The following is a 13,416-nucleotide window of genomic DNA, read 5'->3' on the forward strand; positions in this document are numbered from 1 at the left end:
TTGAGTGAGTCGGTTGGTGATTGAGTGAGTGGGTGGGTGATTGAGTGAGTGGGTGTGTGAGTGAGTGAGTGAGTGGGTGGGTGATTGAGTGAGTGAGTGGTTTGGTGATTGAGTGAGTGGGTGGGTGATTGAGTGAGTGGGTGGGTGATTGGGTGAGTTGGTGCGTGATTGAGTGAGTGGGTGGGTGATTGAGTGAGTGGATGGGTGATTGAGTGAGTGGGTGGGTTATTGAGTGAGTAGATGGGTGATTGAGTGAGTGAGTGGTGGGTGATTGAGTGAGTGGGTGGGTGATTGAGTGAGTGGGTGGGTGATTGAGTGAGTGAGTGGGTGGGTGATTGAGTGGGTGAGTGGGTGGGTGATTGAGTGAGTGGGTGGGTGATTAAGTGAGTGGGTGGGTGATTGAGTGAGTGGGTGGGTGATTGAGTGAGTGAGTGGGTGGGTGATTGAGTGAGTGGGTGGGTGATTGAGTGAGTGGGTGGGTGACTGAGTGAGTGGGTGGCTGATTGAGTGAGTGGGTGGGTGATTCAGTGAGTGGATGGGTGATTGAGTGAGTGAATGGGTGGGTGATTGAGTGAGTGCGTGGATGGGTGATTGAGTGAGTGGTGGGTGATTGAGTGAGTGGGTGGGTGATTGAGTGAGTGGTTTGGTGATTGAGTGAGTGGGTGGGTGATTGAGTGAGTGGGTGGGTGATTCAGTGAGTGGGTGGGTGATTGTGTGAATGGGTGGGAGATTGAGTGAGTGAGTGGGGTGGTGATTGAGTGAGTGGGTGGGTGATTGAGTGAGTGGGTGGGTGGGTGATTCAGTGAGTGGCTGGGTGATTGAGTGAATGAGTGTGATTCAGTGAGTGTGTGGGTGGGTGATTTAGTGAGTGGGTAGGTGATTGAGTGAGTGGGTGGGTGACTGAGTGAGTGGGTGGGTGATTCAGTGAGTGAATGAGTGGGTGGGTGAGAGGGTGGGTGCTTGAGTGAGTGGATGGGTGATTGAGTGAGTGAGTGGATGGGTGATTGAGTGAGTGGATGGGTGATTGAGGTAGTGATTGGGTGATTGAGTGAGTGAGTGGATGGGTGATTGAGTGAGTGAGTAGCTGATTGAGTGAGTGAGTGCGTGATTGAGTGAGTGAGTGGGTGGGTGATTGCGTGAGTGAGTCTGTGGGTGATTGAGTGAGTGGGTGGATGATTGCGTGAGTGGGTGGGTGATTGAGTAAGTGGGTGGGTGATTGAGTGAGTGGGTGGGTGAATGAGTAAGTGGATGGGTGATTGAGTGATTGGGTGGGTGATTGAGTGAGTTGGTGGGTGATTGAGTGAATGGGTGGGTGATTGAGTGAGTGGGCGGGTGATTGAGTGAGTGGGTTGGTGATTGAGTGAGTGGGTGGGTGATTGAGTGAGTGGGTGGGTGAGTGAGTGATTGAGTGGGTTGGTGATTGAGTGAGTGGGTGGGTGATTGTGTGAGTGAGTGGGTGGGTGATTGAGTGAGGGGGTGGGTGATTGAGTGAGTGAGTGGGTTGGTGATTGAGTGGGTGGGTGATTGAGTGAGTGGGTGGGTGATTCAGTGAGTGGGTGGGTGATTGTGTGAATGGGTGAGTGATTGAGTGAGTGAGTGGGTTGGTAATTGAGTGGGTGGGTGATTGAGTAAGTGGGTGGGTGATTCAGTGAGTGGGTGGGTGATTGTGTGAATGGGTGGGTGATTGAGTGAGTGAGTGGGTTGGTGATTGAGTGGGTGGGTGATTGAGTGGGTGGGTGATTGAGTGAGTGAGTGGGTCGGTGATTGAGTGAGTGAGTGGGTGATTGAGTGAGTGGGTGGGTGATTGAGTGAGTGGGTGGGTGATTGAGTGAGTGGCTGGGTGATTGAGTGAGTGGGTGTGTGATTGGGTGAGTGAGTGGGTGGGTGATTGAGTGAGTGAGTGGTTTGGTGATTGAGTGAGTGGGTGGGTGATTGAGTGAGTGGGTGGGTGATTGGGTGAGTTGGTGCGTGATTGAGTGAGTGGGTGGGTGATTGAGTGAGTGGATGGGTGATTGAGTGAGTGGGTGGGTGATTGAGTGAGTAGATGGGTGATTGAGTGAGTGAGTGGTGGGTGATTGAGTGAGTGGGTGGGTGATTGAGTGAGTGGGTGTGTGATTGAGTGAGTGAGTGGGTGGGTGATTGAGTGGGTGAGTGGGTGGGTGATTGAGTGAGTGGGTGGGTGATTAAGTGAGTGGGTGGGTGATTGAGTGAGTGGGTGGTGGTTGAGTGAGTGAGTGGGTGGGTGATTGAGTGAGTGGGTGGGTGATATAGTGAGTGGGTGGGTGACTGAGTGAGTGGGTGGCTGATTGAGTGAGTGGGTGGGTGATTGAGTGAGTGGATGGGTGATTGAGTGAGTGAATGGGTGGGTGATTGAGTGAGTGCGTGGATGGGTGATTGAGTGAGTGGTGGGTGATTGAGTGAGTGGGTGGGTGATTGAGTGAGTGAGTGGGTTGATAATTGAGTGAGTGGTTGGGTGATTGAGTGAGTGGGTGGGTGATTCAGTGAGTGCGTGGGTGATTGTGTGAATGGGTGGGAGATTGAGTGAGTGAGTGGGTTGGTGATTGAGTGAGTGGGTGGGTGATTGAGTGAGTGAGTGGGTCGGTGATTGAGTGAATGAGTGGGTGATTGAGTGAGTGGGTGGGTGATTGAGTGAGTGGGTGGGTGATTGAGTGAGTGGGTGGGTGATTGAGTGAGTGGGTCGGTGATTGAGTGAGTGAGTGGGTGGGTGATTGAGTGAGTGAGTGGGTTGGTGATTGAGTGAGTGGGTGGGTGAGTGGGTGGGTGATTGGGTGAGTGGGTGCGTGATTGAGTGAGTGAGTGGGTTGGTGATGGAGTGAGTGGGTGGGTGATTGTGTGAGTGAGTGGGTGATTGAGTGAGTAGGTGGGTGATTGAGTGAGTGGGTGGGTGATTGAGTGAGTGGATGGGTGATTGAGTGAGTGGGTGGGTGATTGAGTGAGTAGATGGGTGATTGAGTGAGTGAGTGGTGGGTGATTGAGTGAGTGGGTGGGTGATTGAGTGGGTGATTGAGTGAGTGAGTTGGTGGGTGATTGAGTGGGTGGGTGATTGAGTGAGTGGGTGGGTGATTAAGTGAGTGGGTGGGTGATTGAGTGAGTGAGTGGGTGGGTGATTGAGTGAGTGGGTGGGTGGGTGATTGAGTGGGTGGGTGGGTGATTGAGTGAGTGGGTGGGTGATTGAGTGAGTGGGTGGATGATTGAGTGAGTGGGTGGGTGATTGAGTGAGTGGGTGGGTGATTGAGTGAGTGGATGGGTGATTGAGTGAATGGGTGGGTGATTGAGTGAGTGGATGGGTGATTGAGTGAGTGAGTGGCGGGTGATTGAGTGAGTGGGTGGGTGATTGAGTGAGTGGGTGGGTGATTGAGTGAGTGGGTGGGTGATTGAGTGGGTGGGTGGGTTGGTGATTGAGTGGGTGGGTGATTGAGTGGGTGGGTGATTGAGTGAGTGAGAGGGTGGGTGATTGAGTGAGTGGGTGGGTGATTGGGTGAGTTGGTGCGTGATTGAGTGAGTGGATGGGTGATTGAGTGAGTGGGTGGGTTATTGAGTGAGTAGATGGGTGATTGAGTGAGTGAGTGGTGGGTGATTGAGTGAGTGGGTGGGTGATTGAGTGAGTGGGTGGGTGATTGAGTGAGTGAGTGGGTGGGTGATTGAGTGGGTGAGTGGGTGGGTGATTGAGTGAGTGGGTGGGTGATTAAGTGAGTGGGTCGGTGATTGAGTGAGTGGGTGGGTGATTGAGTGAGTGAGTGGGTGGGTGATTGAGTGAGTGGGTGGGTGATTGAGTGAGTGGGTGGGTGACTGAGTGAGTGGGTGGCTGATTGAGTGAGTGGGTGGGTGATTCAGTGAGTGGATGGGTGATTGAGTGAGTGAATGAATGGGTGGGTGATTGAGTGAGTGCGTGGATGGGTGATTGAGTGAGTGGTGGGTGATTGAGTGAGTGGGTGGGTGATTGAGTGAGTGGGTTGGTGATTGAGTGAGTGGGTGGGTGATTGAGTGAGTGGGTGGGTGATTCAGTGAGTGGGTGGGTGATTGTGTGAATGGGTGGGAGATTGAGTGAGTGAGTGGGTGGGTGATTGAGTGGGTGAGTGGGTGGGTGATTGAGTGAGTGGGTGGGTGATTAAGTGAGTGGGTGGGTGATTGAGTGAGTGGGTGGTGGTTGAGTGAGTGAGTGGGTGGGTGATTGAGTGAGTGGGTGGGTGATATAGTGAGTGGGTGGGTGACTGAGTGAGTGGGTGGCTGATTGAGTGAGTGGGTGGGTGATTGAGTGAGTGGATGGGTGATTGAGTGAGTGAATGGGTGGGTGATTGAGTGAGTGCGTGGATGGGTGATTGAGTGAGTGGTGGGTGATTGAGTGAGTGGGTGGGTGATTGAGTGAGTGAGTGGGTTGGTAATTGAGTGAGTGGGTGGGTGATTGAGTGAGTGGGTGGGTGATTCAGTGAGTGGGTGGGTGATTGTGTGAATGGGTGGGAGATTGAGTGAGTGAGTGGGTTGGTGATTGAGTGAGTGGGTGGGTGATTGAGTGAGTGAGTGGGTCGGTGATTGAGTGAATGAGTGGGTGATTGAGTGAGTGGGTGGGTGATTGAGTGAGTGGGTGGGTGATTGAGTGAGTGGGTGGGTGATTGAGTGAGTGGGTCGGTGATTGAGTGAGTGAGTGGGTGGGTGATTGAGTGAGTGAGTGGGTTGGTGATTGAGTGAGTGGGTGGGTGAGTGGGTGGGTGATTGGGTGAGTGGGTGCGTGATTGAGTGAGTGAGTGGGTTGGTGATTGAGTGAGTGGGTGGGTGATTGTGTGAGTGAGTGGGTGATTGAGTGAGTAGGTGGGTGATTGAGTGAGTGGGTGGGTGATTGAGTGAGTGGATGGGTGATTGAGTGAGTGGGTGGGTGATTGAGTGAGTAGATGGGTGATTGAGTGAGTGAGTGGTGGGTGATTGAGTGAGTGGGTGGGTGATTGAGTGAGTGCGTGGGTGATTGAGTGAGTGAGTTGGTGGGTGATTGAGTGGGTGGGTGATTGAGTGAGTGGGTGGGTGATTAAGTGAGTGGGTGGGTGATTGAGTGAGTGAGTGGGTGGGTGATTGAGTGAGTGGGTGGGTGGGTGATTGAGTGGGTGGGTGGGTGATTGAGTGAGTGGGTGGGTGATTGAGTGAGTGGGTGGATGATTGAGTGAGTGGGTGGGTGATTGAGTGAGTGGGTGGGTGATTGAGTGAGTGGATGGGTGATTGAGTGAATGGGTGGGTGATTGAGTGAGTGGATGGGTGATTGAGTGAGTGAGTGGTGGGTGATTGAGTGAGTGGGTGGGTGATTGAGTGAGTGGGTGGGTGATTGAGTGAGTGAGTGGGTGGGTGATTGAGTGGGTGGGTGGGTTGGTGATTGAGTGGGTGGGTGATTGAGTGGGTGGGTGATTGAGTGAGTGAGAGGGTCGGTGATTGAGTGAGTGAGTGGGTGATTGAGTGAGTGGGTGGGTGATTGAGTGAGTCGGTTGGTGATTGAGTCAGTGGGTGGGTGATTGAGTGAGTGGGTGTGTGAGTGAGTGAGTGAGTGGGTGGGTGATTGAGTGAGTGAGTGGTTTGGTGATTGAGTGAGTGGGTGGGTGATTGAGTGAGTGGGTGGGTGATTGGGTGAGTTGGTGCGTGATTGAGTGAGTGGGTGGGTGATTGAGTGAGTGGATGGGTGATTGAGTGAGTGGGTGGGTTATTGAGTGAGTAGATGAGTGATTGAGTGAGTGAGTGGTGGGTGATTGAGTGAGTGGGTGGGTGATTGAGTGAGTGGGTGGGTGATTGAGTGAGTGGGTGGGTGATTGAGTGAGTAGATGGGTGATTGAGTGAGTGAGTGGTGGGTGATTGAGTGAGTGGGTGGGTGATTGAGTGAGTGCGTGGGTGATTGAGTGAGTGAGTTGGTGGGTGATTGAGTGGGTGGGTGATTGAGTGAGTGGGTGGGTGATTAAGTGAGTGGGTGGGTGATTGAGTGAGTGAGTGGGTGGGTGATTGAGTGAGTGGGTGGGTGGGTGATTGAGTGGGTGGGTGGGTGATTGAGTGAGTGGGTGGGTGATTGAGTGAGTGGGTGGATGATTGAGTGAGTGGGTGGGTGATTGAGTGAGTGGGTGGGTGATTGAGTGAGTGGATGGGTGATTGAGTGAATGGGTGGGTGATTGAGTGAGTGGATGGGTGATTGAGTGAGTGAGTGGTGGGTGATTGAGTGAGTGGGTGGGTGATTGAGTGAGTGGGTGGGTGATTGAGTGAGTGAGTGGGTGGGTGATTGAGTGGGTGGGTGGGTTGGTGATTGAGTGGGTGGGTGATTGAGTGGGTGGGTGATTGAGTGAGTGAGAGGGTCCGTGATTGAGTGAGTGAGTGGGTGATTGAGTGAGTGGGTGGGTGATTGAGTGAGTCGGTTGGTGATTGAGTGAGTGGGTGGGTGATTGAGTGAGTGGGTGTGTGAGTGAGTGAGTGAGTGGGTGGGTGATTGAGTGAGTGAGTGGTTTGGTGATTGAGTGAGTGGGTGGGTGATTGAGTGAGTGGGTGGGTGATTGGGTGAGTTGGTGCGTGATTGAGTGAGTGGGTGGGTGATTGAGTGAGTGGATGGGTGATTGAGTGAGTGGGTGGGTTATTGAGTGAGTAGATGGGTGATTGAGTGAGTGAGTGGTGGGTGATTGAGTGAGTGGGTGGGTGATTGAGTGAGTGGGTGGGTGATTGAGTGAGTGAGTGGGTGGGTGATTGAGTGGGTGAGTGGGTGGGTGATTGAGTGAGTGGGTGGGTGATTAAGTGAGTGGGTGGGTGATTGAGTGAGTGGGTGGGTGATTGAGTGAGTGAGTGGGTGGGTGATTGAGTGAGTGGGTGGGTGATTGAGTGAGTGGGTGGGTGACTGAGTGAGTGGGTGGCTGATTGAGTGAGTGGGTGGGTGATTCAGTGAGTGGATGGGTGATTGAGTGAGTGAATGGGTGGGTGATTGAGTGAGTGCGTGGATGGGTGATTGAGTGAGTGGTGGGTGATTGAGTGAGTGGGTGGGTGATTGAGTGAGTGGTTTGGTGATTGAGTGAGTGGGTGGGTGATTGAGTGAGTGGGTGGGTGATTCAGTGAGTGGGTGGGTGATTGTGTGAATGGGTGGGAGATTGAGTGAGTGAGTGGGGTGGTGATTGAGTGAGTGGGTGGGTGATTGAGTGAGTGGGTGGGTGGGTGATTCAGTGAGTGGCTGGGTGATTGAGTGAATGAGTGTGATTCAGTGAGTGTGTGGGTGGGTGATTTAGTGAGTGGGTAGGTGATTGAGTGAGTGGGTGGGTGACTGAGTGAGTGGGTGGGTGATTCAGTGAGTGAATGGGTGGGTGGGTGAGAGGGTGGGTGCTTGAGTGAGTGGATGGGTGATTGAGTGAGTGAGTGGATGGGTGATTGAGTGAGTGGATGGGTGATTGAGGTAGTGATTGGGTGATTGAGTGAGTGAGTGGATGGGTGATTGAGTGAGTGAGTAGCTGATTGAGTGAGTGAGTGCGTGATTGAGTGAGTGAGTGGGTGGGTGATTGCGTGAGTGAGTCTGTGGGTGATTGAGTGAGTGGGTGGATGATTGCGTGAGTGGGTGGGTGATTGAGTAAGTGGGTGGGTGATTGAGTGAGTGGGTGGGTGAATGAGTAAGTGGATGGGTGATTGAGTGATTGGGTGGGTGATTGAGTGAGTTGGTGGGTGATTGAGTGAATGGGTGGGTGATTGAGTGAGTGGGCGGGTGATTGAGTGAGTGGGTTGGTGATTGAGTGAGTGGGTGGGTGATTGAGTGAGTGGGTGGGTGAGTGAGTGATTGAGTGGGTTGGTGATTGAGTGAGTGGGTGGGTGATTGTGTGAGTGAGTGGGTGGGTGATTGAGTGAGGGGGTGGGTGATTGAGTGAGTGAGTGGGTTGGTGATTGAGTGGGTGGGTGATTGAGTGAGTGGGTGGTTGATTCAGTGAGTGGGTGGGTGATTGTGTGAATTGGTGAGTGATTGAGTGAGTGAGTGGGTTGGTAATTGAGTGGGTGGGTGATTGAGTAAGTGGGTGGGTGATTCAGTGAGTGGGTGGGTGATTGTGTGAATGGGTGGGTGATTGAGTGAGTGAGTGGGTTGGTGATTGAGTGGGTGGGTGATTGAGTGGGTGGGTGATTGAGTGAGTGAGTGGGTCGGTGATTGAGTGAGTGAGTGGGTGATTGAGTGAGTGGGTGGGTGATTGAGTGAGTGGGTGGGTGATTGAGTGAGTGGCTGGGTGATTGAGTGAGTGGGTGTGTGATTGGGTGAGTGAGTGGGTGGGTGATTGAGTGAGTGAGTGGTTTGGTGATTGAGTGAGTGGGTGGGTGATTGAGTGAGTGGGTGGGTGATTGGGTGAGTTGGTGCGTGATTGAGTGAGTGGGTGGGTGATTGAGTGAGTGGATGGGTGATTGAGTGAGTGGGTGGGTGATTGAGTGAGTAGATGGGTGATTGAGTGAGTGAGTGGTGGGTGATTGAGTGAGTGGGTGGGTGATTGAGTGAGTGGGTGTGTGATTGAGTGAGTGAGTGGGTGGGTGATTGAGTGGGTGAGTGGGTGGGTGATTGAGTGAGTGGGTGGGTGATTAAGTGAGTGGGTGGGTGATTGAGTGAGTGGGTGGTGGTTGAGTGAGTGAGTGGGTGGGTGATTGAGTGAGTGGGTGGGTGATATAGTGAGTGGGTGGGTGACTGAGTGAGTGGGTGGCTGATTGAGTGAGTGGGTGGGTGATTGAGTGAGTGGATGGGTGATTGAGTGAGTGAATGGGTGGGTGATTGAGTGAGTGCGTGGATGGGTGATTGAGTGAGTGGTGGGTGATTGAGTGAGTGGGTGGGTGATTGAGTGAGTGAGTGGGTTGATAATTGAGTGAGTGGTTGGGTGATTGAGTGAGTGGGTGGGTGATTCAGTGAGTGCGTGGGTGATTGTGTGAATGGGTGGGAGATTGAGTGAGTGAGTGGGTTGGTGATTGAGTGAGTGGGTGGGTGATTGAGTGAGTGAGTGGGTCGGTGATTGAGTGAATGAGTGGGTGATTGAGTGAGTGGGTGGGTGATTGAGTGAGTGGGTGGGTGATTGAGTGAGTGGGTGGGTGATTGAGTGAGTGGGTCGGTGATTGAGTGAGTGAGTGGGTGGGTGATTGAGTGAGTGAGTGGGTTGGTGATTGAGTGAGTGGGTGGGTGAGTGGGTGGGTGATTGGGTGAGTGGGTGCGTGATTGAGTGAGTGAGTGGGTTGGTGATGGAGTGAGTGGGTGGGTGATTGTGTGAGTGAGTGGGTGATTGAGTGAGTAGGTGGGTGATTGAGTGAGTGGGTGGGTGATTGAGTGAGTGGATGGGTGATTGAGTGAGTGGGTGGGTGATTGAGTGAGTAGATGGGTGATTGAGTGAGTGAGTGGTGGGTGATTGAGTGAGTGGGTGGGTGATTGAGTGGGTGATTGAGTGAGTGAGTTGGTGGGTGATTGAGTGGGTGGGTGATTGAGTGAGTGGGTGGGTGATTAAGTGAGTGGGTGGGTGATTGAGTGAGTGAGTGGGTGGGTGATTGAGTGAGTGGGTGGGTGGGTGATTGAGTGGGTGGGTGGGTGATTGAGTGAGTGGGTGGGTGATTGAGCGAGTGGGTGGATGATTGAGTGAGTGGGTGGGTGATTGAGTGAGTGGGTGGGTGATTGAGTGAGTGGATGGGTGATTGAGTGAATGGGTGGGTGATTGAGTGAGTGGATGGGTGATTGAGTGAGTGAGTGGCGGGTGATTGAGTGAGTGGGTGGGTGATTGAGTGAGTGGGTGGGTGATTGAGTGAGTGGGTGGGTGATTGAGTGGGTGGGTGGGTTGGTGATTGAGTGGGTGGGTGATTGAGTGGGTGGGTGATTGAGTGAGTGAGAGGGTGGGTGATTGAGTGAGTGGGTGGGTGATTGGGTGAGTTGGTGCGTGATTGAGTGAGTGGGTGGGTGATTGAGTGAGTGGATGGGTGATTGAGTGAGTGGGTGGGTTATTGAGTGAGTAGATGGGTGATTGAGTGAGTGAGTGGTGGGTGATTGAGTGAGTGGGTGGGTGATTGAGTGAGTGGGTGGGTGATTGAGTGAGTGAGTGGGTGGGTGATTGAGTGGGTGAGTGGGTGGGTGATTGAGTGAGTGGGTGGGTGATTAAGTGAGTGGGTGGGTGATTGAGTGAGTGGGTGGGTGATTGAGTGAGTGAGTGGGTGGGTGATTGAGTGAGTGGGTGGGTGATTGAGTGAGTGGGTGGGTGACTGAGTGAGTGGGTGGCTGATTGAGTGAGTGGGTGGGTGATTCAGTGAGTGGATGGGTGATTGAGTGAGTGAATGAATGGGTGGGTGATTGAGTGAGTGCGTGGATGGGTGATTGAGTGAGTGGTGGGTGATTGAGTGAGTGGGTGGGTGATTGAGTGAGTGGGTTGGTGATTGAGTGAGTGGGTGGGTGATTGAGTGAGTGGGTGGGTGATTCAGTGAGTGGGTGGGTGATTGTGTGAATGGGTGGGAGATTGAGTGAGTGAGTGGGGTGGTGATTGAGTGAGTGGGTGGGTGATTGAGTGAGTGAGTGGGTCGGTGATTCAGTGAATGAGTGGGTGATTGAGTGAGTGGGTGGGTGATTGAGTGAGTGGGTGGGTGATTGAGTGAGTGGGTGGGTGATTGAGTGAGTGGGTGGGTGATTGAGTGAGTGAGTGGGTGGGTGATTGAGTGAGTGAGTGGGTTGGTGATTGAGTGAATGGGTGGGTGATTGGGTGAGTGGGTGGGTGATTGGGTGAGTGGGTGCGTGATTGAGTGAGTGAGTGGGTTGGTGATTGAGTGAGTGGGTGGGTGATTGTGTGAGTGAGTGGGTGATTGAGTGAGTGGGTGGGTGATTGAGTGAGTGGGTGGGTGATTGAATGAGTGGATGGGTGATTGAGTGAGTGGGTGGGTGATTGAGTGAGTAGATGGGTGATTGAGTGAGTGAGTGGTGGGTGATTGAGTGAGTGGGTGGGTGATTGAGTGAGTGGGTGGATGATTGAGTGAGTGGGTGGGTGATTGAGTGAGTGGGTGGGTGATTGAGTGAGTGGATGGGTGATTGAGTGAATGGGTGGGTGATTGAGTGAGTGGATGGGTGATTGAGTGAGTGAGTGGCGGGTGATTGAGTGAGTGGGTGGGTGATTGAGTGAGTGGGTGGGTGATTGAGTGAGTGGGTGGGTGATTGAGTGGGTGGGTGGGTTGGTGATTGAGTGGGTGGGTGATTGAGTGGGTGGGTGATTGAGTGAGTGAGAGGGTGGGTGATTGAGTGAGTGGGTGGGTGATTGGGTGAGTTGGTGCGTGATTGAGTGAGTTGGTGGGTGATTGAGTGGGTGGGTGATTGAGTGAGTGGGTGGGTGATTAAGTGAGTGGGTGGGTGATTGAGTGAGTGAGTGGGTGGGTGATTGAGTGAGTGGGTGGGTGGGTGATTGAGTGGGTGGGTGGGTGATTGAGTGAGTGGGTGGGTGATTGAGTGAGTGGGTGGATGATTGAGTGAGTGGGTGGGTGATTGAGTGAGTGGGTGGGTGATTGAGTGAGTGGATGGGTGATTGAGTGAATGGGTGGGTGATTGAGTGAGTGGATGGGTGATTGAGTGAGTGAGTGGCGGGTGATTGAGTGAGTGGGTGGGTGATTGAGTGAGTGGGTGGGTGATTGAGTGAGTGGGTGGGTGATTGAGTGGGTGGGTGGGTTGGTGATTGAGTGGGTGGGTGATTGAGTGGGTGGGTGATTGAGTGAGTGAGAGGGTGGGTGATTGAGTGAGTGGGTGGGTGATTGGGTGAGTTGGTGCGTGATTGAGTGAGTGGGTGGGTGATTGAGTGAGTGGATGGGTGATTGAGTGAGTGGGTGGGTTATTGAGTGAGTAGATGGGTGATTGAGTGAGTGAGTGGTGGGTGATTGAGTGAGTGGGTGGGTGATTGAGTGAGTGGGTGGGTGATTGAGTGAGTGAGTGGGTGGGTGATTGAGTGGGTGAGTGGGTGGGTGATTGAGTGAGTGGGTGGGTGATTAAGTGAGTGGGTCGGTGATTGAGTGAGTGGGTGGGTGATTGAGTGAGTGAGTGGGTGGGTGATTGAGTGAGTGGGTGGGTGATTGAGTGAGTGGGTGGGTGACTGAGTGAGTGGGTGGCTGATTGAGTGAGTGGGTGGGTGATTCAGTGAGTGGATGGGTGATTGAGTGAGTGAATGAATGGGTGGGTGATTGAGTGAGTGCGTGGATGGGTGATTGAGTGAGTGGTGGGTGATTGAGTGAGTGGGTGGGTGATTGAGTGAGTGGGTTGGTGATTGAGTGAGTGGGTGGGTGATTGAGTGAGTGGGTGGGTGATTCAGTGAGTGGGTGGGTGATTGTGTGAATGGGTGGGAGATTGAGTGAGTGAGTGGGTGGGTGATTGAGTGGGTGAGTGGGTGGGTGATTGAGTGAGTGGGTGGGTGATTAAGTGAGTGGGTGGGTGATTGAGTGAGTGGGTGGTGGTTGAGTGAGTGAGTGGGTGGGTGATTGAGTGAGTGGGTGGGTGATATAGTGAGTGGGTGGGTGACTGAGTGAGTGGGTGGCTGATTGAGTGAGTGGGTGGGTGATTGAGTGAGTGGATGGGTGATTGAGTGAGTGAATGGGTGGGTGATTGAGTGAGTGCGTGGATGGGTGATTGAGTGAGTGGTGGGTGATTGAGTGAGTGGGTGGGTGATTGAGTGAGTGAGTGGGTTGGTAATTGAGTGAGTGGGTGGGTGATTGAGTGAGTGGGTGGGTGATTCAGTGAGTGGGTGGGTGATTGTGTGAATGGGTGGGAGATTGAGTGAGTGAGTGGGTTGGTGATTGAGTGAGTGGGTGGGTGATTGAGTGAGTGAGTGGGTCGGTGATTGAGTGAATGAGTGGGTGATTGAGTGAGTGGGTGGGTGATTGAGTGAGTGGGTGGGTGATTGAGTGAGTGGGTGGGTGATTGAGTGAGTGGGTCGGTGATTGAGTGAGTGAGTGGGTGGGTGATTGAGTGAGTGAGTGGGTTGGTGATTGAGTGAGTGGGTGGGTGAGTGGGTGGGTGATTGGGTGAGTGGGTGCGTGATTGAGTGAGTGAGTGGGTTGGTGATTGAGTGAGTGGGTGGGTGATTGTGTGAGTGAGTGGGTGATTGAGTGAGTAGGTGGGTGATTGAGTGAGTGGGTGGGTGATTGAGTGAGTGGATGGGTGATTGAGTGAGTGGGTGGGTGATTGAGTGAGTAGATGGGTGATTGAGTGAGTGAGTGGTGGGTGATTGAGTGAGTGGGTGGGTGATTGAGTGAGTGCGTGGGTGATTGAGTGAGTGAGTTGGTGGGTGATTGAGTGGGTGGGTGATTGAGTGAGTGGGTGGGTGATTAAGTGAGTGGGTGGGTGATTGAGTGAGTGAGTGGGTGGGTGATTGAGTGAGTGGGTGGGTGGGTGATTGAGTGGGTGGGTGGGTGATTGAGTGAGTGGGTGGGTGATTGAGTGAG

This window comes from Scyliorhinus torazame, chromosome 9 (genome assembly GCF_047496885.1).
Source record: "Scyliorhinus torazame isolate Kashiwa2021f chromosome 9, sScyTor2.1, whole genome shotgun sequence".
In the NCBI taxonomy this organism is placed as follows: domain Eukaryota; kingdom Metazoa; phylum Chordata; class Chondrichthyes; order Carcharhiniformes; family Scyliorhinidae; genus Scyliorhinus; species Scyliorhinus torazame.